The 27972-nt window shown below is 38.7% G+C and overlaps 1 long non-coding RNA gene across 6 annotated transcripts in view; it reads left to right on the top strand.

Moving 5' to 3' along the window:
- Window positions 1-27972, top strand: part of LOC145523457 (uncharacterized) — a 245234-nt gene that overhangs the window by 1896 nt on the left and 215366 nt on the right. For 4 of the 6 annotated variants that reach the window (XR_014066571.1, XR_014066574.1, XR_014066572.1 and 1 more), the window contains exon 2: window positions 24075-24125. This is a non-coding gene — a long non-coding RNA (uncharacterized LOC145523457). Of the gene's footprint in view, window positions 1-20255; window positions 20500-24074; window positions 24126-27972 lie in introns of those variants that run through there. The other 2 variants (XR_014066569.1, XR_014066570.1) reach the window with 2 other exon arrangements.

Below are 27972 nucleotides of genomic sequence, written 5' to 3'. Positions count from 1 at the left end.
TCTCAGAATTTGCTCAAATTTATGTCCATTGAATTGGTGACACTATCTAACTGTCTCATCCTCTGCTGCCCTCTTCTCCTTTCCCCCTCAATCTTTCCCAGCATCAGGGTCTTTTCCAGTGAGTTGGCTCTTTGCATCAGGTGGTCAAAGTATTGGAGCTTCAGCTTCAGAATCAGTCCTTCCAATGAATATTCAGGGTTGATTTCTTTTAGTATTGACTGGTTTGATCTTGCAGTCCAAAGGATTCTCAAGTCTTCTCCAGCACCACAATTTGAAAGCATCAATTCTTCCATGCTCAACCTTCTTTATGGTCCAGCTCTCACATCCGTACATGACTACTGGAAAAATCATAGCTTTCACTATGGGGACCTTTGTTGGTAAAGTGATGTCTCTACTTTTTAATATGCTGCTTAGGTTTGTCATAGTTTTCCTTGTAAGGAGCAAATATCTTTTAATTTTATGACAGTAGTTACCATCTGCAGTGATTCTGGAGCCCAACCAAATAAAATCTGTCACTTCCACTTTTTCCCCTTCTATGTGCCATGAAGTAATGGGACCAGATGCCATGGTCTTCATTGTTATTATTGTTTTTTTAATGTTAAATTTTAAGCCAACTTTTTCACTCTCCTATTTCACCCTTATCAAGGGTGGTTTTAGTTTCTCCTCACTTTCTGCCATTAGAGTGATATCATTTGTATGTATGAGGTTGTTGATATTTCTCCTGGCAGTCTTGATTACAGCCTTGTGTAGTATGGTCAAAATTGGGTATTCTCTTCAGGAATCTTGGGTTCAATATTTAAAGTCAGAGCATCTTGGGAATGAGCTGTCATTTTCTTTTAGACATGGATGAAAAAGAATATTGTAGTTTTAACTTCTGGGCAAAGAATCAGAGATTGGAAGCCAGATTGATGCTTCTGCTGAAATGGCATATTGTGACTACTGCCACAAACCCAAAAGCCTGACACTTCACAGCACGGGCCCAAGACTGGGAAGCCATAAGCTACACCCCTCTTACAAGCCATTCCTTGGTTTATGCTTTTCACACATATTTACATTCCCAAGTTTAGGCTCTGTTTTAAAGTAAAAGCTCACTCTATGGGGGACTTATTTTATGTTGGCCACCATTTTCCACTAACCTGAGAAAAATAAATGTGCCCTAAATTTCCATTTTGAAAAAGTGAAACCTATGGAGGAAAACAGAACAAATTGATTGTGTTCCTATGAAATCTGATGTTTATGCCCTCTATGCTTGCTGGGTGGGGAGATTGGGCAATAATAGATTTTCTATTATAAGTCCTCTAACAAAAATAAGTCCTTTACTCCCCTGGGAACAAAACCACAGCTAATAAGTGGAACTGTGTTGGTTTGAGTACTCTGCGTAGGATAAGGAGAGTAAATCAGTAAATGACTCTACACTTGTATTCTTTATTACTTAAATTACATAGTAGTTAACTCCCAACTGAAATTGAATATTTGTGGTAAGGTGGGACATCCCCATCCTATTCTTCTGTCAAGTTTCCATTTTCATTTAGATTTTAATTAAATTTCTTTAGGAATCTCTATTTTACTATAGACATTTGAATAAAAGTACCTTTCTTCAATTATTTGTAATAGATTATCAGTGTTCATTAAAAGACCCAATTATTGTAGAATAGTCAAAAATAACTAGCATGCAAGTATCTGATAAATAGCAACTCTGGGAATCAAGCAGGATGTCCCCACAATAAGTCATGTGTTAAATTCCTAAAAGAGTTATTAATAGTTTGTATTGTCATATGTAATTAAAAGTTATATACTGTAGTACTCTTGCCTGGAAAATCCCATGGACGGAGGAGCCTGTCAGGCTGCAGGCCATGGGGTCACTAAGGGTCGGACACGACTGAGCAACTTCACTTTCACTTTTCCCTTTCGTGCATTGGAGAAGGAAATGGCAACCCACTCCAGTGTTCTTGCCTGGAGAATCCCAGGGACGGGGGAGCCTGGTGGGCTGCCGTCTATGGGGTCGCACAGAGTCGGACACGACTGAAGCGATTTAGCAGCAGCAGCAGCAACATTGCAGGAGGGTGGGTGGCTGGGGGAGAAGGCAAAACATTACACTTAAGCAGTCACTATGTCCAAGGCATTATGCTGGGCACTTCGTACGTAACTCATTCAATCTTGTATGTGATATATGTCTAATGTCCCATTTGCAAGGTTAAAGGCCGAGTTAGAATACCCATTTCACAGAGCTGGAAATTGGCTATCCTGGGTTTTAAACTAGTTGACTAGCTCCAAAATGCTCTCCTCTTGCACTGTGTTGAAATAAATTACGTATTCTTAGACTTAGGTATGTAATTTTATTTATATTGTTTGGGGGGAGGGGGGAGGCACTTTCCTGATAGCTCAGTTGGTAAAGTGCCTGCAATGCAGGAGAACCTGGTTTGGAAGGTCAGGAAGATCCACTGGAGAAGGGATAGGCTACCCACTCCAGTATTCTTGGCCTTCCCTTGTGGCTCAGCTGGTAAAGAATCTGCCTGCAATGTGGGAGACCTGGGTTCGATCCCTGGGTTGGGAAGATCCCCTGGGGAAGGGAAAGGCAACCCACTTCAGTATTCTGGCCTAGAGAATTCTATGGACTGTATAGTCCATGGGGTCCCAAAGAGTCAGACATGACTGAGCGACTTTTACTCACTCCTTTTATTTATTTTAATCAAAATAATGCAGCACCAATGGAGCCCATTCTTTCTTAGCTTGTGAAAGACATGGGTTTAACTGCAATGTGTTTGCGATTTAGGTAGACTATACTATACACGCCTGTTCACATACACGTGCATTGTTTTAGGAACCCAGTGGTACCAGCCTGCCGTTCATGTGATGCGAAGTCACGCAATTTCCTCTCACGCAATTTCCTGGGTTTTAGATCGTATCAGTTATATACCACACCATGAATGTAAAATGCTTTTAAAAATTCTTTTATTTCATTTTTATTGTGATAAAATACACATAGCATAAAATTTAATATTTTAATCACTTAAAGTCTACATTTCAGTGGCACTAAGTACATGTACAATGTTGTACAAACTATCACCACCATCTGGTTCCAGAACTTTTTCTTTGCCTCAAAAGGAAACCTGCATCCATTAAGCAGTCACTCCCCATTCGCTCCTCCCCTCAGCCCTCGTTAACTACTGTCTACGTCTGTCTTTTCAGATTTGCATATTCTAAATATTTCATGTAAATGGAATCATACAATATGTGATCTTTTGTGACTGACTTCTTCCATGTAGTATAATATTTTCAAGTTCGTCTATCTACATTGTACCATATATATGTACTTCATTTCTTTTTATTGGTGAACAATATTCCATCATATGGGTATATCATTTATGTTTATGCATTCATCAGTTGATAGATATTTAAGAGGGGGACAGAAACTCTACATTAAATATATACATCAACTGAAGAATGCATCCACATCTTCAAAGGGCTAAAATATGGCAAAATGGGCATCTTAAAATTGAAGAAATGGGATCATTTGCTGAAAAACAGTTTATTCTATGTCCCTCTGTGTGATATTTTACAGGGTTGAATCAGAGACTGGATTTAGTGGCTCTTCCAATAAATTTTTTTTATTGGTTAAATAGCAGTATCTTTGTATGCACGTAAAACAAAATCATTAAGGAAAAAGAGCTAGTGAATAAATGAGCCAGATTTCTGCTTACATACTTGTCACCTGTTATATGGTTTCATAAATTCCAGGAAAGCCTTAATGTCCATTCCAGATGCCAAAAAAAGCGTTGATTTAGTTTGAGTTCCTGCTGTGAAATATAAAATATAGAAAACTAAAATGTTTACTCTATTATACATGAATGTTCAAAGTGGCATTATTTGTAATAGCCCCAAACTGGAAATAACTCACATCTCCATCAACAGGTGAATGGATAAACAACTGTATAATACGGTTACCAACAATAAAATGAATCAGGCTATTGCGACATGCAACAGCATGGATGAATCTCAAAATGACTACATTGAAAGAATGAAGTCTGATAAAAAGAAGTGCATTATGTATGCTTACATTTAGATAAAACTCTAGAAAATGTAAACTAATCTGTATTGACAAAAAGCCGAACAGCAATGAGGAGTAGGGAGAGGCATAAAGGAGGAATTGCAAAGGAAAACAAGAAAGCTTTCCAGAATGATGATTATGTTTATTCTCTTGATTGTGATGAGAGTTTCATAGGAGCATAAATACATCAAAAATTTATAAAATTGCACAGTGTAAATATGTGTAGACCTCAATAAAGCTGTTTTTAAAAACGTGATTAACTAAAAAATAAGTACATAAATGCATAAAATAAATACATTAATAAATAAATGCAGGTCCCAAATGATAGCTGTGAATGACCTTTCATTCAGAAAACACATAAAACAAATTACTATTAGCAAAAAGAGAGGGTGGGGGGCTAGCAATTAGCATTTTTAATACTCATCACCAGGGCCCATCCTATTGACTGTGCTGAGAGAAAGTTACATATACACAATCTTTTGAGACAGTCATTGGTAATGAGTAGAAGCCTGTGTTTATGCTCTCAGTGTTTAGCCACAAACTTTCAGAAATATACATGCACTTCATTCCTTCATGAGAATGTGGGGGACAGGACAAATGGTTTTGTCTTAATATCAGAAGCATATCAAGGTACCAAGCATACCCAACCCAGAAATAGATCTATTGTTATGCTACTCTTTGGTAGCTGTACATACCACAAACCTAGCTAATTCAGGGATAAGAACTGACTTCTTGAAAGTCCCCTGGACTGCAAATCAAACTAGGCAATCCTGAGGAAATAAACCCTGAAGATTTATTGGAAGGACTGATGCTGAAGCTGCAGCTCCGATACTTTCGCCACCTGATGTGAAGAGCTGACTGATTTGAAAAGACCCTGATGCTGGGAAAGATTGAAGGTGGGAGGAGAAGGGGACAACAGAGGATGAGATGGTTGGATGGCATCACCGACTCAATGGACATGAATTTGAGCAAATTCTGGGAGATGGTGATGGACAGGGAAGCCTGGCGTGCTGCTATCCATGGGGTGGCAAAGAGTCAGACTTGACTGAGCGACTGAACAGCAACAACATTGACAATTCAGTTAATGCCAGTTCTTTGTAAATAGGCTGAGTAATTTGGAAATGGATAACCAATTTATGTATATAAAGACAGAAAAGTGTTCGACAAAGTGAATTAACACTGAACATGAGGCTGATGTTTTCCAATTTTGCCCATTCTAAGCAACAGAATCTTGAATATAATAGCCAAGTATGCTGATTATATAGATAAGCAGAGTGTTCACTTAGCATAAGACTTTGCGAAGAACACAGAATTATTCATTGAAGATGAAGACACTGTATTGAGAAATATGTCAATGGTACCAACTCCTAGACAACCAGCTTTTAGTCACATGTTTTTCTACCCTAATCTCCAGTTTCTTTCCACTTACAAAAGTGGATTCTTAACACACATGGCTAAGAATATAGATCTGACCCATTTCAAAACCATTTTGTATCCCACTGGTTTCAACATTCTGGGGCCTTGCCCTGCTTATAATGTCTGCTTTTTACATTAGGACCTTTAGTATGATTATTCATTCTTAGTCATTGCCTGTTTAATCTCCAGAATGGCTGTGTGCTGCTGGAGCACTCTTTCCTCAAAGTGAGTGTTTCCAACTCGTGCTATCTTTAGCATCTTATTTCTCTTTTAGAATCAGCATTAATTTCATATCTGCTGACCTGTCACTTCAATCTCCTTCAATACTCCCCGGCACATGCACACACACCACTTCAGTGGGAATAGTCACACTCTGCTTCAAGTCTTGCTGAAAACCCATTGCCTATTGGGCAGAAATATGAACACATCGATGCCACAGTACCTACTTGTACAACTCCATTTACTGTTCCCCAGGCGATGGCAGCTCAGGGAGTTACTGCTCTTTCACTTCAGACCTAACATTATGAGAGTTTTGTAAGCTTGAGCAGAAATCTCTACTGTATAATAGAGGTCAGGATGCTGAATGTCTCCACATGCACTTTGCAAAGAGTAATTTTCTCTCAGTGTTGGATCCCAATATTCTAATTGTGTCTCTGTAATAGAAAGAAAGTGTGCTTCATCCTACAATGTGTTCCAAATGAAATTTTAAAAACCCACATCAGGCAAAAGACATAATGAACAGAAAATATTATCTGGGATTTCTGATGTCTTTGCCTCTTGATTTCCATTTGCTTTGGTAATTGGAAGGTGGAACAGATGGTGACAATCTATTGAATATGGTGTGCCCATTATAATAGCCCATTCTGCTGAGCAATTCCTCATGAGCAAAGGATGCATTAGAAGGCACCATAGCTCTCAAAAACCGCTGATGAGCTCTGGGGCATGAAAGATTATGCGAGGGGTACAGTGGGTGGCTTATGGCCCTTAGATGCAGCTGCTTTGTGAAACTTGTGACACCTTCTGCAATCCACAGAGGAGGAAAATGGAGACATACAAGTGGGCAGCTGGATTTGGCTGATTATTAGCACCATGACTCCAGCTTAGAAAAGCTCCCAGATCATTGCCCAGTGAGGCTAACAACTCCCCAAACAGCCCCCTATTTTTGACTCTGCCTGAGGATGAAATAAAACAATTCCAAATTATGGTTATGCCTCATATTTTGAAAGGCCATAAAGAGCGAGTTCAACCACCAGCAGCATCTGTACAAAATACAAATGAATGTGCTTTGTTCTGACTAATTTGATCACTTTCAAGATCAGACAACAGGTAGTTGTTGAAATAACCCAGCTTTCCACATCTACTTGTGTCATTGCAAAAACCCTCTCTAATTATCACAGCAAGTGCAGTAACTTAAAATGAAATTGTTATAATTCATAAAATGCCACAGGTGAATAGAAATCAAGGTACTTGTAAATACAATTCCTCTGTATATTTTCCAGTTTCCTGGGAGTATTATAGAGACTTAATTAAACATTTTTGGGTTCTACTTGATAAGGTGGCATTTGCTATCAATTTATAGGTTTGAATTTTCAAGACAAGCAATTAAGAAGCTGGTTATTTCCTTCTGGGTATTTTGCATGTAATTGGAATAGCAGAAAGAGAAAAGAGGTAACAGCAAATTCTGCTGGTGTGTAAAAGAAACACTGTCTTTTCCCCTACCAAAGGAAACAACATTATACTAAAACAAAACAAAATAAAAACCTGTTCTGCATCCCGTTAAGTACCTGCTTAAAACTTATTTGTATTGCCCTCATGTTCCTCCTAATGTGTTACGTGTGATTCTCAGCATCTTATTCAGCCTGTCTTTTCTTAATGGAATCATATCCTCTCTCATTATACATCCATGTTTATATAAAGTCTCCTTTTAAAATAGAATCAGGAAGAGGTTTATTTAATGTTCATTTATTTCTCTATTATAAAAGTCATACATGCTTATTAAATGAAATGAGGCCACCAAGGAAAAGAAGACAGATAAAAGCAAGGATTTATATAAATCTATTCATGTTAACATTCTGGTTATTTTTCCAGTTTTGTTTTTTGTATGTAGACTTACAAAAATACTTTAAATTTTAATTGAGATATACAATTCTGTAGGTTCTCTTTTGTAATTAACTAGTAACCTACAATTTGTGAATGAATATTTCAATTATTGAAAATACTATATTGGTTAGAGAGAGAGTGTGTGTGCGGTCAGTCATGCCTGATCACTGACTACCCATAAACTGAAGCCAACCAAGCTCCTCTGTTTATGGAATTTTCCAAGCAAGAATACAGAAATGGGTTGTCATTTCCTACTCCAGGAGATATTCCCAACCCAGGGATTGAACCCATGTCTATAGTGTCTTCTGTCTAGGCAGGCAGAGTCTTTAGATACTATCAATTTTTTAAATTCATTGCATTATTTAACATTAAAGTTGTTTCCGAATGTTTTGGTATTACAAATAATCAGTTCAGTTCAATGCTCAGTCGTGTTCAACTCTTTGTGACCATATGGACTGCAGCACACCAGGCTTCCCTGTCGATCACCAACATCCGGAGCATGTTCAAACTCATGTCCATCGAGTCGGTGATGCCATCCAACCATCTCACCCTCATCCTTTTTCCTCCTTCCTTCAATCTTTCCCAGCATCAGGATCTTTTCCAATGAGTCAGTTCTTCGCATCAGGTGGCCCAAGTATTGGAGTTTTCACGCTTCAGCATCAGTCCTTCCAATGAATATTCAGCACTGATCTCCTTTAGGATTGACTGGTTGCATCAACTTGCAGCCCAAGGGACTCTCAAGAGTCTTCTCCAACACCACAGTTCAAAAGCATCAATTCTTCAGTGCTTAGCTTTCTTTATAGTCCAACTCTCACATCCGTACATGATTACTGGAAAAACCATAGCTTTGATTAGATGGACCTTTGTTGGCAAAGTAATGTCTCTACTTTTTAATATGCTGTCTAGGTTGGTCATAGCTTTTCTTCCAAGGAGCAAGCGTCTTTTAATTTCATGGCTTCAGTCACCATCTACAGGGATTTTGTAACCCAAGAAAATAAAGTCTCTCACTGTTTCCATTGTTTCCCCATCTATTTGCAATGAAGTGGTGGGACTGGAAGAGGAGAGTGAAAAAGTTGGCTTAAAGCTTAACATTCAGAAAACCAAGATCATGGGATCCAGTCCTTCTAGCCAAGGCTGTGGTTTTTCCAGTAGTCATGTATGGATGTGAGAGTTGGACTATAAAGAAAGCTGAGCGCCAAAGAATTGATGCTTTTGAACTGTGGTGCTGGAGAAGATTCCTGAGAGTCCCTTGGACTGCAAGGAGATCCAACCAGTCCATCCTAAAGGAGATCAGTCCTGGGTGTTCATTGGAAGGACTGATGCTGAAGCTGAAACTCCAATCCTTTGGCCACCTGATATGAAGAGCTGACTCATTTGAAAAGACCCTGATGCTGGGAAAGATTGAAGATGGAAGGAGAAGGGGATGACAGAGGATGAGATGGTTGGATGGCATCACCGACTCAATGGACATGAGTTTGGGTAAACTCTGGGAGTTGGTGATGGACAGGGAGGCCTGGCGTGCTGTGGCTCATGGGGTCACAAAGAGTCAGACATGACTGAGCGACTGAACTGAACTGGTGGGACTGGATGCTATGATCTTAGTTTTTTGAATGTTGAGTTTTTTAAGCCAGCTTTTTCACGCTTCTCTTTCACTTTCATCAAGAGACACTTTAGTTCTTCACTTTCTGCCATAAGGGTGGTGTCATCTGCCTATCTGAGGTTACTGATATTTCTCCTGGCAATTTTGATTCCATCTTCATCCAGCCCCATGTTTTGCATGATGTACTCTTCATACAAGTTAAATAAGCAGGATGACAATATACATCCTCTATGTACTCCTTTCCCAATTTGGAACTGGTCTGTTGTTCCATGTCCGGTTCTAACAGTTTCTTTTTGACCTGCATACAGATTTCTCAGGAGGTAGGTAAGGTGGTCTGATATTCCCATCTCTTTAAGAATTTTCCACAATTTGTTGTGATCCACACAGTCAAAGGCTTTGTCATAGTTAATAAAGCAGAAGTATATGTTTTTCTGTAACTCTCTTGCTTTTCCTATGATCCAGTGGATGTTGGCAATTTGGTCTCTGGTTCTAAATACAGCTTGAACATTTGGAAGTTCATGGTCCATGTATTGTTCAAACCTGGCTTGGAAAATTTTGAGTGTTACTTTGCTAACACGTGAGATGAGTACAATTGCATGGAAGTTTGAATATTCTTTGGCATTGCCTTTCTTTGTGATTGGAAAGAAAACTGACCTTTTCCAGTCCTGTGGCTGCTTCTGAGTTTTCCAAATTTGCTGGAATATTGAGTGCAGCACTTTAACAGCATCATCATTAGGATTTGAAAAAATAATACTCTGATTATTTGTATTATTACAAATAATACTTTGATGGATAATTTGGTGTAGACCTTTATATGTTGCATTTATTTATTTAGGAGAAATTTCATATTTAGACTCTATATCTTCAAAAGTGGTATCATTTTATATTTCATCAGTAGTTTATAAAAACTATTGTGGATATTACAAAGTTCTTAAATGTTCATAAATTTGATCAACAAAAATGGTATCTCATTTTAATTTACATTTCTTTGATTACTAGTAAGGTTGAATAGTTTTCCATTTGTTTTAAACTATTGTTTTCTCTTTTATGAATTGTGTATGTTTTTTCCATATTTATTTGTTAGAAGCTTTCTATTTTTTCCCTTGCTATCGTATTCTCTATAGTAGAAATGTGTTATCATACATGATCATTTTACCTAACTTGTTGCCTTCCTTTTAATCTTGGTTATTTCTACAGGGAAAGCTTTTAACTTACATGTAGCTAAACGTTAGTTTTTTCTTTCAAATTTATTTTGTGGCTTTCAAGCTTAAAACATCCCCACTGACTCTGATTTTCAGAAGGTTTATTGTTGCAAAGATTATATGAATTCCTTTTTAGGGGAGGTCATAGTTTATATACATGTAATATGTGTGTGTGTTAGTCACTCAGTCATGTCTGACTCTCTGTGACCCCATGGATTGCGGCCCGCCAGGCTCCTCTGTCCATGGAATTCTCCAGGCAAGAATACTGGAGTGGGTTGCCATTTCCTTCTCCAATTCGAATTTTGGTAGTAGTAGTTTAGCCTCTAAGTTGTGTCCCACTCTTGCGACCCCACAGACTGTAGTCTGCAAGGTTCCTCTGTCCGTGGGATTCTCCAGGCAAGAATACTGGAGTGCATTGCCATTTCCCTCTCCATATATATGTAATATGCTATTCTTAATAAGCTATGGAAACAAAAATGGATTAATTCTTCCTCAAATGTTCATCAGCAGTCCCAACACCAGACACCAGTTACTGAATAATCTTTTTGTCACTGTCTAGGAATGCTTCCATAAAATACACACACACGCATCATAAACTGTTGCTTTAACACCGTGCAGTTTGCCCCAACATGAGGGATGACTGCCTTAAGTTCGGGTATTACCAGGAATGAGTTTCTTGTCAGACTGCTCTTGTGTTGAGTCGGCTCTGCTCAAGGCCAACCCAAGTGAAGTGTATCAGAGTTCATCATTTCCCCTTGGGACCTACACACTGCATCTGTTGACTAATCCTAACCATGCCATATATGTCTCCAGTTTTCCCCACTCCCACCTCAGTTTTCAACCTTTGCTTCTGAAATGGCAACACACTTTCCAAATGACAATTTCCAAATAAACAAAAGTGCTCAAATAAATTAAAAACACCCAATACAGACTGCTCTGCAACAATGACCAGGAAGAAATTCAAGACTGTTTTCTCCTTCTTCTTTCAAAATATGTATCTATTTTCCATTCCTCTAGGACAAGAAGATAGTCTCTACTTGCCTATTGTTGTTGTTCAGTCACTAAGTTATGTCTGACTCTTTCCAACCCCATGGACTATATAGCATGTCAGGCTTCCCTGTCCATCACCAGCTCTCGGAGCTTGCTCAAACTCATGTCCCTCAAGTCAGTGATGCCATCCAACTATCTCATCCTCTGTCATCCCCTTCTCCTCCTGCCTTCAATCTTTCCCAGCATCAGGGTCTATAAAGTGAGTTGGCTCTTCGCATCAGGTGGCCAAATTTTTGGAGCTTCAGCTTCAGCATCAGTCCTTCCAAGGAATATTCAGGGTTGATTTCCTTTAAGATTGACTGCTTTGATCTCCTTGTTGTAGAAGGGACCCTCAAGTGTTCTCCAGCACCACAATTCGAAAGTATCAATTCTTCCACACTCATCTTTCTTTATGGTCTGACTCTCACATCTGTATATGACTACTGGAAAAACTATAGCTTTGACTATATGGATGTTTGTTGGCAAAGTGATGTCTTTGATTTTTACTACACTGTCTAGGTTTGTCATAGTTTTCCTACCAAGGAGCAAGAATCTTTTAATTTCAGGGCTGCAGTCACCATCCACAGTGATTTTGGACCCAAGAAAATAAAATCTGTCACTATTTCCACTTTTTCCCCATCTATTTGCTATGAAGTGATGGGACCAGATGGCATGGCCTTGGTTTTTAGAGTATTGGGTTTGAAGCCACCTTTTTCACTCTCCTCTTTAACCCTCATCAAGGAGATATTTAGTTCCTCTTTGCTTTCTTACCATTAGAGTGGTATCATCTCCATATCTGAGGTTGTTGATATTTCTCATGGCAATCTTAATTCCAGCTTGTGATTCATCCAGCCCAGTATTTCTCATGATGTACTCTGCATAGAAATTAAATAAGCAGGGTGACAATATACAGCCTTGACCTACTCCTTTCCCCTTTTTGAAATAGTCAGTTATTCCATGTCCAGTTCTAACTGTAGCTTCTTGATGTGCATACAGATTTCTCAGGAGGTAGGTAAAATGGTCTGGTATTCCCATTTCTTTAAGATTTTTCCACAGTTTATTGTGATCCACACAGTCAAAGGCTTTAGCATATTCAATGAAGTAGAAGTAGATGCTTTTCTGGAATTCCTCTGCATTTGCTGTGATCCAACAGATGTTGGCAATTTTTTTTTATTTTTTTTATTTTTTTATAAATTTATTTATTTTAGTTGGGGGCTAATTACTTTACAATATTGTAATAGTTTTTGCCATACATTGACATGAATCAGCCATGGGTTTACATGTGTTCCCCTTCCTGGACCCCCCACTCACCTCCCTCCCCATCCCATCCTTCTGGATCATCCCATTGCCCCGGCCCTGAGCCCTTGTCACATGCATCGAACATGGAATGGTGTTCTGTTTCACATATGATAATATACATGTTTCAATGCTATTCTCCCAGAACGTCCCACCCTCACCTTCTCCCTCAGAGTCCATAAAATTGTTCCATGCATCTGTGTCTCTTATTCTGTCTCGCATATAGGGTTATCGTTACCATCTTTCAAATTCCATATATATGCATTAGTATACTGTATTGTTGTTTTTCTTTCTGGCTTACTTCACTCTGTATAATGGGCTCCAGTTTCATCCATCTCAGTAGAACTGATTCAAATGTATTTTTTTTAATGGCTGAGTAATATTCCATTGTGTATATGTACCACAGCTTCCTTATCCATTCGTCTGCTGATGGACATCTAGGTTGCTTCCATGTCCTGGCTATTGTAAACAGTGCTGCGATGAACATTGGGGTACACGCGTCTCTTTCAATTCTGGTTTCCTCGGTGTATATGCCCAGCAGTGGGATTGCTGGGTCATATGGCAGTTCTATTCCCAGTTTTTTAAGGAATCTCCACACTGTTCTCCATAGTGGCTGTACTAGTTTGCATTCCCACCAACAGTGTAAGAGGGTTCCCTTTTCTCCACACCCTCTCCAGCATTTATTGCTTGTAGACTTTTGGATAGCAGCCATTCTGACTGGTGTGAAATGATACCTCATTGTGGTTTTGATTTGCATTTCTCTAATAATGAGTGATGTTGAGCATCTTTTCATGTGTTTGTTAGCCATCTGTATGTCTTCTTTGGAGAAATGTCTGTTTAGTTCTTTGGCCCATTTTTTGATTGGGTCGTTTATTTTTCTGGAATTCAGCTGCAGAAGTTGCTTGTATATTTTTGAGATTAATTGTTTGTCTGTTGCTTCATTTGCTATTATTTTCTCCCATTCTGAAGGCTGTCTTTTCACCTTGTTTATAGTTTCCTTTGTTGTGCAAAAGCTTTTAATTTTAATTAGGTCCCATTTGTTTATTTTTGCTTTCATTTCCAATATTCTGGGAGGTGGGTCATGGAGGATCCTGCTGTGATTTATGTCGGAGAGTGTTTTGCCTATGTTTTCCTCTAGGAGTTTTATTGTTTCTGGTCTTACGTTTAGATCTTTAATCCATTTTGTGTTTATTTTTGTGTACGGTGTTAGGAAGTGTTCTAGTTTCATTCTTTTACAAGTGGTTGACCAGTTTTCCCAGCACCACTTGTTAAAGAGATTGTCTTTTCTCCATTGTATATTCTTGCCTCCTTTGTCGAAGATAAGGTGTCCATATGTGCGTGGGTTTATCTCGGGGCTTTCTATTTTGTTCCATTGATCTATATTTCTATCTTTGTGCCAGTACCATACTGTCTTGATGACTGTGGCTTTGTAGTAGAGCCTGAAGTCAGGCAGGTTGATTCCTCCAGTTCCATTCTTCTTCCTCAAGATTGCTTTGGCTATTCGAGGTTTCTTATATTTCCATACAAATTGTGAGATGATTTGTTCCAGTTCTGTGAAAAATACCATTGGTAGCTTGATAGGGATTGCATTGAATCTATAGATTGCTTTGGGTAGTATACTCATTTTCACTATATTAATTCTTCCAATCCATGAACACGGTATATTTCTCCATCTGTTTGTGTCCTCTTTGATTTCTTTCATCAGTGTTTTATAGTTTTCTCTATATAAGTCTTTTGTTTCTTTAGGTAGATATATTCCTAAATATTTTATTCTTTTTGTTGCAATGGTGAATGGTATTGTTTCCTTAATTTCTCTTTCTGTTTTCTCATTATTGGAGTATAGGAATGCAAGGGATTTCTGTGTGTTAATTTTATATCCTGCAAGATGTTGGCAATTTGATCTCTGGTTCCTCTGCCTTTTCTAAGTCCAGCTTACACATCTGGAACTTCTCAGTTCATGTACTGCTAAAGCGAGATTGAAGGATTCTGAATATCACCTTGTTATCATGTGAAATGACCATGATTGTAAGGTAGTTTGAACAATCTTTGGCATTGCCTTTCTTAGGGATTGGAATGAACACAGAACTTTTCCCATCTTCTGGCAACTGCCGAGTTTTCCAAATTTGCTGAAATATTGAGTACAGCACTTTAACAGCATCATCTTTTAGGATTTGAAATAGCTCAGCTGGAATTCCAACAGCTTTATTCATAGTAATGCTTCCTAAGGCCCACTTGATTTTGCACTCCAGAATGTCTGTCTCTAGGTGAGTGACCTAGATAACACCATCGTGGTTATCTGGGTTATTAAGACATTTTTGTACAGTTCTTCTCTGTATTCTTGCCACTTCTTCTTAATCTCTTCTGCTTCTGTTAGATCCTTGCCATTTCTGTCTTTTATTTTATCCATCTTTGCATGAAATATTCCCTTGGTATCTCTAATTTACCTAAAGATATCTCTAGTCTTCCACATTCTATTGTTTTCCTCTATTTCTTTGCATTGTTCACTTAAGAAGGCTTTCTTATCTCTCTTTGCAATTCTTTGGTACTCTGCACTCAATGGACTTCCCTGGTAGCTCAGATGGTAAAAGCGTCTGTCTACAATGCGGGAGACCCAGGTTTGATCCCTCGGTCGGGAAGATCCCCTGGAGAAGGAAATAGCAACCCACTCCAGTACTCTTGCCTGGAAAATCCCATTGACAGAGGAGCCTGGTAGGCTAGAGTCCATGGGGTTGCAAAGATTTGGACACAACTGAGAGACTTCACTTAACTGCACTCAGTTGGGTATGTCTTTCCCTTTCTCCTTTGCTTTTCACCTCTCTTCTTTTCTCAGGTATTTTTAAGGCCTCCTCAGACAACTATTTTGCCTTCTTGAATTTCTTGTTCTTTGGGATGGTTTTGGTCACCACCTCCTGTACAACGTTATGAACTCTGTCCATAGTTCTTCAGGCACTCTGTCTACCAGATCTAATCTTTTGAATCTATTTGTCACCTCTACCATATAATCATAAGGGATTTGATTTAGATCATATCGGAATGGTCTAGTGGTTTTCCCTACTTTCTTCAATGTAAAACTGAATTTTGCAATAATGACCTCAGGACCTGAGCCGTAGTCAACTTCAGGTCCTGTTTTTCCTCACTGTACAGAGCTTTTCCACCTTGGGCAGCAAAGAATACAACCAATCTGATTTTGGTATTGACCATCTGGTGATATCCACATGCAGAGTTGTCTCTCATATTGTTGGAAATAGGTTTTTGCTATGACCAGTGAGTTCTCTTGGCAACACTCCATTAGCTTTTGCCTTGCTCATTTTGGACTCCAAAGCTAAACTTGCCTGTTACGCACAGTATCTCTTGCCTTCCTACTTTTGTATTCCAATCCCCTATGATAAAAAGGAAATCTTTTTTTTAGTTTTAGTTCTAGAAGGTTTTATAGGTCTTCATAGAAGTGTTCAGCTTCTTTGGCATTAGTGGCTGGGGTGTAGATTTGAATTATTGTGATACTGAATGGTTTGCCTTTGAAACGAATGGAGATCATTCTATCATTTTTGAGATTGCACCTAAATACTGCATTTCGGACTCCTGGTGACTATGACGGCTACTCTATTTCTTCTAAGGGATTCTTGTGCACAGTAGTAGATATAATGGTCATCTGAATTAAATTCACCCATTCCCATCCATTTTAGTTCACTGATTCCTAAAATGTCAGTGTTCACTGTTGCCATCTCCTACCTGACCTTTTTATTTGCTCATTAATTATTTATTTAGTTGTTCAGGAGAGACAGCATAGAATAGAGTTTAATTAACTATTCATTGGAAGCAAAATATCAGGTTTTAATCCCTAACTCTGAATCTTATTGCCTAGCAGGTTATTTAATAAATACACTGTTCTTGTTTTTTTCATTGATAAAATGGTGAAAATAACAGTATCTCTCTCATAGAGTTGTTGTGTCCATATAATGAATTCATGGAGAGCTCAGAAAAATGCCTAATACATTAAAAAATACTCGAATAAATTTAGCTGCTATCATTCTCATCCTTCTCATTATTGTTATTCATTCAGTGAATAGATATTTTCTGAAACCCAGATACTAAGTAATATATTAGAATTTATATGCACTTTCTTTCAAAGCTCTCAAAATCTAGAAGAAGTCACAGGCACCTAAATAAATAAACTGAGTGAGAAACCAGTCTCTGCTAAAGTTAAAACATTTATAGACACACAGAAAACTGAGTAACTTATCCTGAGGCTGTTGCATGGTGTATGCATGTGTCTGTGTTGGGGGGAATGGTAAAGGAAACTATGAATGAAGATGTGCCATTTAAGTTATACGTTGAATAATAGGAGTTTCACGAGTGCACAGTATAATGTGTGGTTAAGTCTTCTCTCTCATCATAATCAATTGTATCCTCCACTGGCTTACCAAACACCTATAATTTTTAACCCTCAGCTTGATACTGTATGCCGTGGGAAAGAGGCATAATATAAAATAGATTAGAATTATTGTCATCAATGACCATAGGAAATAAGGTTTACATACTTACAACAGTGAAGATATATATGCCTAGATACTTACTTTGGGAATAATTAAAAGAAAAACAGAGAGTGAGAAGATTTAATTTTAGTAGAATATAAAAGGAGCCATTTAATATTATACAAAGGAAGACTTTTAATCTGTGGATGAAGAGACTGAAATCCAAGTTTATCTAGGCTCACACCTCTTACATGGAAGACCAGACATCAAATTCTGGTCATATAACACATGCTCAGAAACTCCTTGGGCAAAAGCTAAGCTGCTTCATATTTGAACCCTAAACTTTAATAAATTTTCTTCTGTCTTCTCCATGTTTTAATAGTATAATACACACCTCTGAAATAGCTCCATTGCTTTAGTTAAGGAAAACTACTTTTATGATGTTCTAAGAAGCCATCTTTACTTTAAGGATTGCATTTTCGTTATTCAATAATCGATAATAATAATCATTACGAGAAGTGCAAGGCCTTTGCTGCTTGATACAAGTTAAGTATGCATGTTCAAAGAATGAAATAACCTTACATACCATTCTCTTACTCTCTGGTAATTATTATCGGCATTTTATTAAAAAAAACAACAACCAGAGATTTAAGAAAAAAGCAGTAACTTGCTCAAGCTTATATGATTGATAAGTGAAGGAGCCAGGCTTGGAACCCCTTTCTGCCTGTTAAAGGCATTTGTATCCTCAAAACTTCAATATAGGACAGAAATGGTATGGACCTAACAGAAGCAGAAGATATTAAGAAATGGCAAGAATACACAGAAGAATTATACAAAAAAGATCTTAAATGACCCAGATAACCATGATGGTGTGATCACACACCTAGAGCCAGACATCCTGGAATGTGAAGTCAAGTGGGCCTTAGGAAACATCACTATGAACAAAGCTAATGGAGGTGATGGAATTCCAGCTCAGCTATTTCAAATCCTAAAAGATGATGCTGTTAAAGTGCTGCACTCAATATTTCAGCAAATTTGGAAAACTCAGCAGTGGTCACAGGACTGGAATAGGTCAGTTTTCATTCCAATCCAAAGATAGGCAATGCCAAAGGATGTTCAAACTACCTCAAAACTGCAGTCATTTCACACTCTGGCAAGTTAATGGTCAAAATCCTCCAAGCTAGGCTCCAACAGTATGTGAACCATGAACTTGCAGATGTTCAAGCTGGATTTAGAAAAGGCAGAGGAACCAGAGATCAAATTGCCAACTTCTGCTGGATCATCGAAAAAGCAAGAGAATTCCAGAAAAATTTCTACTTCTTCTTCATTGACTACACTAAATCCTTTGACTGTATGGATCACAGCAAACTGTGAAAAATTCTTCAAGAGATGGTAATGCCACCTTACCTGCCTCCTAAGAAACCAGTATACAGGTCAAGAAGCAACAGTTAGAACCAGAATTGGAACAATGGACTGGTTCCAAATTGGGAAAGGAGTACCTCAAGGGTGTATTTTGTCACCCTGCTTATTTAACTTATATGTAGAGTATATCATGTGAAATGCTGGACTGGTTGAAGCCCAAGCTGAAATAAGATTGCTGGGAGAAATATCAATAACTTCAGATATGCAGATGATACCACTCTTAACAGCAGAAAGTAAAGAGGAACTAAAGAACCTCTTGATGAAGTGAAAGAGGAGAGTGAAATGCTGGCTTTAAACTCAACATTCAAAAAACTAAGATCATGGCATCAGGTCCCATCACTTCATGGTAAATAGATGGGGAAACAATGGAAACAGTGAAAGACTTTATTTTCTTGGGCTCCAATATCACTGCAGATAGTGACTGCAGCCATTAAATTAAAAGACCCTTGCTCCTAGGACAAAAAGCAATGACAAACCTAAACAGCATATTAAAAAGCAGAGGCATTACTTTTCTGACAAACGTCTGTCTAGTCAAAGTTATGGTTTTAAAAATAGTCATGTATGGATGTGAGAGTTGGACCATAATGAAAGCTGAGCCCCAGAGAATTGATGCTTTTGAACTGTGGTGTTTGAGAAGACTCTTGAGAGTCCCTTGGACAGCAAAGAAATAAAACCAGTCAATCCTAAAAGAAATCAGTCCTTAATATTCACTGGAAGGACTGTAGCTGAAGCTCCAATAATATGGCCAACTAATGCGAAGATCTAGCTCATTAGAAGAGATTCTGATGCTGGGAAAGATTGAAGTCAGGAGGAGAAGGGGACGACAAGAACGAGATGGTTGGATGGCATCACTGACTCGATGGACATGAGTTTGAGTAAGCTTCAGCAGCTGGTGAAGGATAGGGAAGCCTAGCATGCTGCAGTCCATGGGGTGGCAAAGAATAGGGCAAGACTGAGTGACTGAACAACAATTTCAATACAGTGATTTGTGGACTTATTTCCTAATTTAACATTCTTCAAAGATAAGTGGGCACTGGAGCTGAGTAAACCACTAACTAAACTTGGTTTATTTTCAGAAAAAGTTGATGCCTTTTTATAGCAATGTCCAAGATAGAAGCACTCCTCAGCTGGACACAGTTCAGGTTGAAGACCAAGATAAAGAGTATGATCTTCACTGACAGAAACAATCATAAACTTCCTTTAAATCTGCCCTCTAGAGTAATACAGCTAGGGGAACATTTTACTTACTGTCTCTTGAGTAAAAGTCCATAGGCAATAAGATTTATTTTATCAACATCATCTCTAACAGCCAACTTCTCAAACAGGCTCACCTTTGAGAAGAAACTGAAAAATAATCCCTAGATATCCTGATCATGTGTGAGGTACATTTCTTGTTAAAGGCATTAAATTGAACTTAAAGTTCACTTCTCTTGATCACCTCACTAATATTTCCCCAGAAAGGGCACCCACAGCAGTAGTGAGTCATATTATTTCATTATATTTCTGTCTGCAGTTAATTCTGTTTTTTTTTCCCAAGTCAAACTTTCTAATACTCTCTCCACTTGTTCTGGAAATTGTTAAGAATGTTGGTGAGCTTTGGATGTATCAGAACATTCCTTTTTAGAGAAGAAACATTGTTAGGTCTATACAGTTAGACTGTTCTGAGGGCTGTCACATGAAGAGGAAATAGATATTCTGTAGCAAAAATGGTGGAAGGACAGAGCCTTGGAGGACCTGGGCAGTCAGAGAAGGAATAGTTGAGGTCAAGAGAAGGAAATACTTACGGACAAGCAGTGCTATTCTAGACTGAAACTGGCTTCCTCATAAGATAAAGAGCCTTTCATCATGAGAAGTGTGCAAGCAGACGAGAAAAGATTGCCTGTTGGGAATGGCATAGAGAATATTCCTGCATTGGTAAGATATTAGAACAAATAACATTTTAGAGTCCTCTCTGAGATTATGAGTGTATGTTGTAAAATCTGATAGCTAGATAACTCTACCTAAGATACAGCAAGTGTATTCAACATCTTTTATATAAGCACCTTGCGGCCTATAGAGGCTAAATAAACTTGCTGAATTAAGGATGTGCTGATTGTTAAATAAATGGAAGATCGATAATCCTTGAATGATGGCTATCTAGAATGTAGAAAGAAATAATAGCATTGAGAAAGAAGCCTCTCTCTTTTCCTTCTTTCTCTAAACAATACAACAAGGCAATTTACAGAACTTCCTTTTGTAAAAAATCCCTTTACTCATTCCAGGAGGCTCCCTTGAAATAGAAGTGAAAAGGCAGGAGACAAGCTTGAGTAGCAGCTAAATTTACCAGGCCAAATTTTCTTGTTGGAAATAGCAACAAGTTATTCATGCAAAAGCTTCAAAACTTGAGTGTTGGAAATTGACTGGTGTCTTCAAATATTCCTAAAACACAGTAAGTTATTTGTTGTTGTATAACGAAGCATTGCAAAATTTGTGTCTTAAAACAACAGACTTCTTTCAACTCAAAATGTGATTTGACTTGAGTTTAGCTTGGTGTTTCTTCTGCTAGTCTCCTAGACTGTCTCACTGAGGTCAGCTGCCAGTCACCTCAGTGTCTCTGCCAATGGAGGTTAGTTGTACATTTGTCATGGGGGCAACAAGGTCATGGTTTTCTCATCATCCAGCAGACTAGTCCACGCTTGTTTACATGGTAGTAGTGGCATTTCTCTAAAGGCCGTAAGAGAGAGCAATTTCCAAAGCACAAGCGCTTTTCAGATCTCTGCTTCTTTAAATTTGCTATCATCTCATTGTCCGAAACAAGTGTCATGGGTTTAATTGTTTCTCTTAATTCATAGTTTGAAGTCCTGACCATCCCCTCAAATACCTCAGAGTGTGAACTTAATTGGAATTAAATTTGTTGCGGATATAATCAGTTAAATTAAGCTGAAATCATCTTGGAGTAGAGTGGGACCCTAATGCAGTATGACCTTCTAATCCAATGTCTTTTTATTGATGTATAGTTGATTTACAATGTGCCAATCTCTGATGTACAGCAAAGTGACTCAGTTATATACACACATTTAATATCTTTTCATTATGTCTTATCATAGGATATTGAATATAATTCCCTGTGCTATACAGTAGGGCCTTATTGTTTATTCACTCTAAATGTGATAATTTCATCTTCCAACCTCAGTCTGCCAGTATATACCTCTCCCTTCCCCCTCTCTGCCTTGGCAACCAGAAGTCTATTCTCTATGTCAATGAGTTTGTTCCTGTTTCATAGAGAGATTCATTTATGCCATATTTTGGGGCTTCCCAGATCGTGCTAGTGGTAAAGAACCTGCCTGGCAGTTCAGGAGATATAAGAGACACAGGTTCGATCCTTCAGTTGGGAAGATTCCCTGGAGTAGGAAATGGCAACCCACTCCAGTATTCTTGCTTGGAGAACCCCATGCACTACAGTCCATAGGGTCACAAAGAGACACGACTGAAGCGACTTAGCAGGTATGCACGCATGTCATATTTTAGATTCCACTTATAAGTGATATCATATGGTATTTGCAATATGACCTTATAAGCATGACCTAATCCAATATGCCTTATGAAAGGGGGAAATTTAGAGACAGATACACACACACAGAGAACACCATATAAAAATTAGAATTATGCTGCCATAAGCCAAGAAATTCTCAGAAGCTAAAAGAGAGGCCGGGAAAAGAACCTTTCCTAGAACCTTCAAAGAAAGCAAGGACTAGCTGACATCTTGATCTCAGACTTCGAACTCTCATAATTGTGGTACAATAAGCATTTGTTGTTCAAACCACCCAGCTAGTGCTAGTCTGCTTCTGCAGCCCTAGCACCGTGTCTTTACTGGTGGCTCAGCGGTAAAGAATCCGCCTGCAGTACAAGAGGCATAATTTCAACCCCTGGGTCTGAAAGATCTCCTGGAGAAGGAAATGGCAACCCACTTCAGTATTTTTGCCTGGGAAATCCCATGGATAGAGGAACCTGGCAGGTTACAGTCCATGAGGTCTCAAAGAGTTGGCCACAACTGAGTGACAGAGCACACATCCAAGGGCATTGACACAGGGAGGCCTGAGGAAACTGGGGACCGATTCTGCAATAAGATATCACAGAGGGTAAAAAAGGTGAATCAACACACGACCATTGCTGGTATATTGAACTAAGTATGTACATTCAAATGATTGGGCTTTAAAGATAACTTTTCAATGTTCCTCTGTGTTGCTATTCCATTAAATTAACCAACACTTAGGGTCATTTGCTTTTTTTTTTTCTGATTTTAGGGATCAATTTTTAAAATTTAGTTTGGCTTGAGAATAATGTATTTACTTTGTCCTGGGTTAAAATTTATAACATAAAGTACATCCAAGAAATTTTAACTTTTATGGTTGCTGTACTCTAAGGACAGATTTGATGTGTAGATTGTTACCATGCAACAGCCCTCTCCTTCCTCATGTGTGCAGCATGCTCAGTCACTCAGTTGTGTCCAACTGTCTGCAACCCCATGGCCTGTAGTCTGCCAGACTCCTCTGTCCATGGGGTTTTCCAGGCAAGAATACTGGAGTGAGTTACCATTTCTTACTCCAGGGGATCTTCCCAACCCAGGGATCAAACCCAAGTCTCCTGTGTCTCCTATATTGACAGGTGGATTCTTTACCACTGTACCACATGGGAAGCCCCTTCCTTCTTTATACGTACCTTTATTAAAGCCCTAAGCATGTCATGGACAGGAAAGCCTGGCATGCCGCAGTCCATGGGATCGCAAAGGGTCAGACACGACTGAACAACTGAACTGAACTGAACCATGTCAGATTATAATTCTTAAATGTTTGTGTTTCTCTCTTAATCTTATAAGCTCCTCAATGACAGCAATCATGTCTTGTTTTTAATTCTGTCTTCAATGCCTAGCTGAAATATTCATTCAACTATAAGTTCAGAAACTGTTTATTTAGTGCATACAATAGGCTAGGACTTGGGGACATGATAATAAGAAGACAGACGTAATTCCTGTACTTACAGAGCCTAGATTCTTACAGAAAAGGCAGTCCTTAAAAGGATAACTGTAATAAAGTGTGGAAAATTTTGCAGAAGAGGAGGAAAGTACTCTGCAAATGCTCATTCAAATTTATGTTGTTTTGCTGACAAAGCATTGCTTGGATAATTCTCATTATGTTACCTCAGTAAGATTGGATATGACTCGAAATAGAACTTGAAATGACTTGTCTAGATGAATTTGTGTGTGCAAAACTTCCTAATTTTTTTTTCACTTTTGAACTGACAATGGCCCATTATACAATTGTCATGAGGAGCAGAGGTGGTCTGAGGACTCAAGAGTTCTTCACATGACACTTCCTGCAGTATCACTGAACAAATCAATCACATGTAAGCAGCAGAAAGAACATCAGATTAGACGGAGCAAGGGGCAAGAGTAATAAACATGGACATTAACCAAAAACAGCTAGCAGATTAAGTCTGTTTATTTCTTACAGGAGGCGCCCAGGTCCCTTCAGTCACAGAAGTTAATTGGGAGCAGGAGCAAAGTAAGTATTCAATTATTCATGGACATACATCAGTAACAAGCAATTACTGCATTTGGTTATAGGGATGCAGTTGGCATTGAACATGGAACTAGATAGATATCTTTACAGGAACCAATACAACCTTCAGAAGAAGATAATATCAATGTCTAATTACCAGTTATTGCACCCACTCTGCATATCCTGATAATGTAATTCAACATTTCTCAATTCTTCTCAATCCTGGCTACACATTAGAATCACCTGGAATCCTAAAATTAAAACATATATGTGTGTGTGTATATATATATATATATGTTAGACACCATTCCTCAAGGAATCTGATTTTATTAATTTAATTGTCCTAGGGTGGGGCTTGAAGCAGTGTTTTTTAAAATCCCAAAGTGAGACTTCTCAATGTGTAGCCAGGGCTGAGAACAACTGGAGTGCCATTTGAGACTGCCTTTAGGTTAAAAACAATAAGTAGAATCTTATTAACATTTATTAAACCTCTTTGCCATTTATATTGCAATAATAGCCAAAATTCCTACTGGGGATCATTGTTGGAGTACTTGTTGGTATTCCTAAGTTGGAACATGATCCCTTGCTAACTCATCCCACAATTCTAATGAAGACATTTGACCTCTCAGATACTCACTTTCTTTGTTTGCAAAAAGGAGGAATTGGTCTAGGCCAGAGTCAGACATGAATGCCTACCATTGAACTTAAAAGTGAAGAGTATGGACTCTGGGTTCAGGTGGCTTGGATTCAAGTACCTGTTTGTTCTGCTAATACTACCTAAGTGAATTTAGCCAGAATGCTTAATTTTTTCTGCCTTAGTTTCCATTTCAATAAGATGGAAATAATTATACTGATTCATAGCATTGTTGTAAAGGTTAAGTGAATTAATACATGTAGAATGCTCACCAACAGTACCCTGCTAGTTTGATTGCTATCATTTGCAAGATAGTATAGCCTATAAAGCTTACATTTATATACACATGAGCTGTGGAAATAAATTGCTATAGTGTCTCACCCCATGTTAGTTTATTTTTTCCCACAGCCTTAATTTACTCTGAGTAAAACTCTCCTCATAGAGGGTTATAGAGTTAAACAGTTAATACAGGTAAAGCACTTACAACACAGGCAAATAAAAGTATTTACTTAATAATAGAATTTAATAATCCAATAAATTCTACCTATTATATTTAAGGGTAAAGCAAAGCAGGTAAAGTAAACATGTGAAATGGTAGAAAGGTTCACATTTGTCCTCAAAGGGGAAGCTAATACCAAGCTTGAATTGAATTTTGCCATGTTAGATCTTATGATCTTTTTCAGAAAAAAATTTTTATCCAAAAGTCTCTAGATTTACAATATTGACCACTAAATAACATGTCTGATGCTATCAGCTTGTAAATTCTGGTCTAAATCATCTGGGGAACCCTTTTCGCTAGAGGAATATCTGGCTACAATTTTCTGACCCTCCCAAAGGGTGCAATTACACAGCTGTTCTTAAAGGGTGGTCCCTGGTCCAGCAGCATCAGCATCACCTGAGAACTTGTCCTACATGCGAGGTCTGCCAGACCTTCTGAGTTAGAAACTCTCGGGATGGGGCCCAGGAATCCATGGCTTACCAAGCCCTCCAGGGGATTCCAATGCTTGCTCAGTCCCTGAAACATTGATGCAATAGAAATAGCATGGTCTTTGAAAGAGATTCAAAGTTCCAGCTCCACAGGATAGTAATTGTACAATCTTGGTCAAGTTCAGTCTGGACTCTGAAGTGATGATCTAAAATAGAGTGGTTAGGAAGACTAACCACAGTTTACCCCTTTCAGTTGGGCCCTTCCTTCCTGTTTCCTTGAGAAATGCCACAATCTTTCCACCTGTTACTCCCTTACTTTTAGGATAATAATCCTGCCGATTAAAATGTTTGACTGTTAAGTTCTAGGAGTCCAATTCAACTGCAGTCTACACATATATGAAAAGAATGTTTCCCCCCAAAACTTTAATCTCTAATATATCTTGGAAAGCTCTCAAAATTCCAAAACTGTTAAGCCCTAGTACCTTGGCTTATCTCTTTTCGGACTCTTGTTTACAGTGAATTTCCATCATGATTGTTAGGCTTCTTATCAGTGGGGCCATGAAGCAAGCACCTTTTATCTAATCTTGCTTTAGGACAGGCCTGATTTCATTTTCTTTTATTATGTTGCAAAACACCAAAGTAGTAAAACAGTGAACTTATTCCGTGTATAATTTAGACCATTATAGTCACTCATAAGGGAGAAGGCAATGGCACCCCACTCCAGTACTCTTGCCTGGAAAATCCCATGGACAGAAGAGCCTGGTAGGCTGCAGTCCATGGGGTCGCGAAGAGTCAGACACGACTGAGCAACTTCACTTTCACTTTTCACTTTCATGCACTGGAGAAGGAAATGGCAACCCACTCCAGTGTTCTTGCCTGGAGAATCCCAGGGACAGCGGAGCCTGGTGGGCTTCCGTCTATGGGGTCGCACAGAGTCGGACACAACTGAAGCGACGCAGCAGCAGTCACTCATAAAGAAACAAGGACAGAGAACAGCTCTGGAATCCTAGGCGACGTGGATGATACAAGAAAAATGAAAGAGCCCTCACTTCCTGTTATCTCCCACTTTGGGGAAAAGAGACAGAAATTGACTTGAGAGTTAATAGAGGTATGGAACACGCATGCTCAGAGCTGCAAAACACTGCAAAAGGTATCTAGTTCTATCATTCCCAAACATGAATATGCTAGGAGAATTCACTGGAAAGAAGTCTTTTTTTAAATTATCGATTCTTGGGCAACCCTGAAAAATCAACTGAACCATTGGCTGTTCAAGTGGAACCTCAGGATCAGAGTGTGATTGCTAAGCTCTGATACAACATACTGTTATTAGCATGTCTGAATCTAGTCTTCTGCTTACTTAATAATTGAGCCTCATCAAGCAGTTTTCCAATCTCCAACTGGCAACCAGAGAGAGGGAACTCACTACCAGGAGAAGAATGTAGCTCTGGGTTCAGGCATGTGAGTTCTGTGCCAGACCGCCTCTCTCCTAGCCCTGGTTCTGCCTCTGTAGCTGTATGACTTTCAACAAGTTACTAACTTCTGTGGCCCTCTGTGCCTTAGCTGCAAAATTAGGCTAATGCATGTTTTGGTACCAGCTTTAGTTTCCTTAAAATAACAGACATGTAATCACTCACACTTGTACAGGCAAGAAGTCTGTAGTCAAAGCAGCAGCAGGACTGCACGCCTTCCAGAAACTCTAAGGGAGACGCCTTCCTTGTCTCTTCCGCCTCTAGCGGCTGTCAGTTTCCCTGGGCTACCTTGGCTGCGGTCACATCTCTCCAATCTCATCCTCCATTTCCATGTAGACTTCTCCACTCTGTGTCGCTTAAAAGGACACTTGTCATTGGTTTTAGAGCCTAACCTCATCTCTTCATCTCAAGATCCTTAACTAAAAAAGCCTATTCAGCTCTGTAGGTTCCCAATAAGGAGACTTTCACGGGTTCTGGTTCTAGGATATGGACCCATCTTTGAGGGGCCCATTTTTCAATTCATTGCAGTACCTCAAATACTGACTTACAGTAAAAGTGCTTAGTATGTGCTCAGTACATAGGGAGTACTCTATAATATGATTCCTAGTATCTGATGCAGTCTCTTCCATATTTGGAGCACTTTGACCCTAGGCATTTCTATTTTATCTTGAGTTAAAATAACTATCACATTCTCTCATTGGCCTTGGTCCTGCTCTCTGGGTCAGTTAGCCAAATTATATCTTCCACATGACAACCCTTAGATAATTTGAAAGCATAGTTCGCATTTAAAAAAAATTGATGGCAAACAGTCCAGCTGAAG

The sequence above is a fragment of the Giraffa tippelskirchi genome, chromosome 10 (assembly GCF_054371585.1).
Source record: "Giraffa tippelskirchi isolate mGirTip1 chromosome 10, T2T-mGirTip1v1.2.pri, whole genome shotgun sequence".
Taxonomy (NCBI): Eukaryota; Metazoa; Chordata; class Mammalia; order Artiodactyla; family Giraffidae; genus Giraffa; species Giraffa tippelskirchi.
This window is presented reverse-complemented; position numbering and strand designations above follow the sequence as displayed.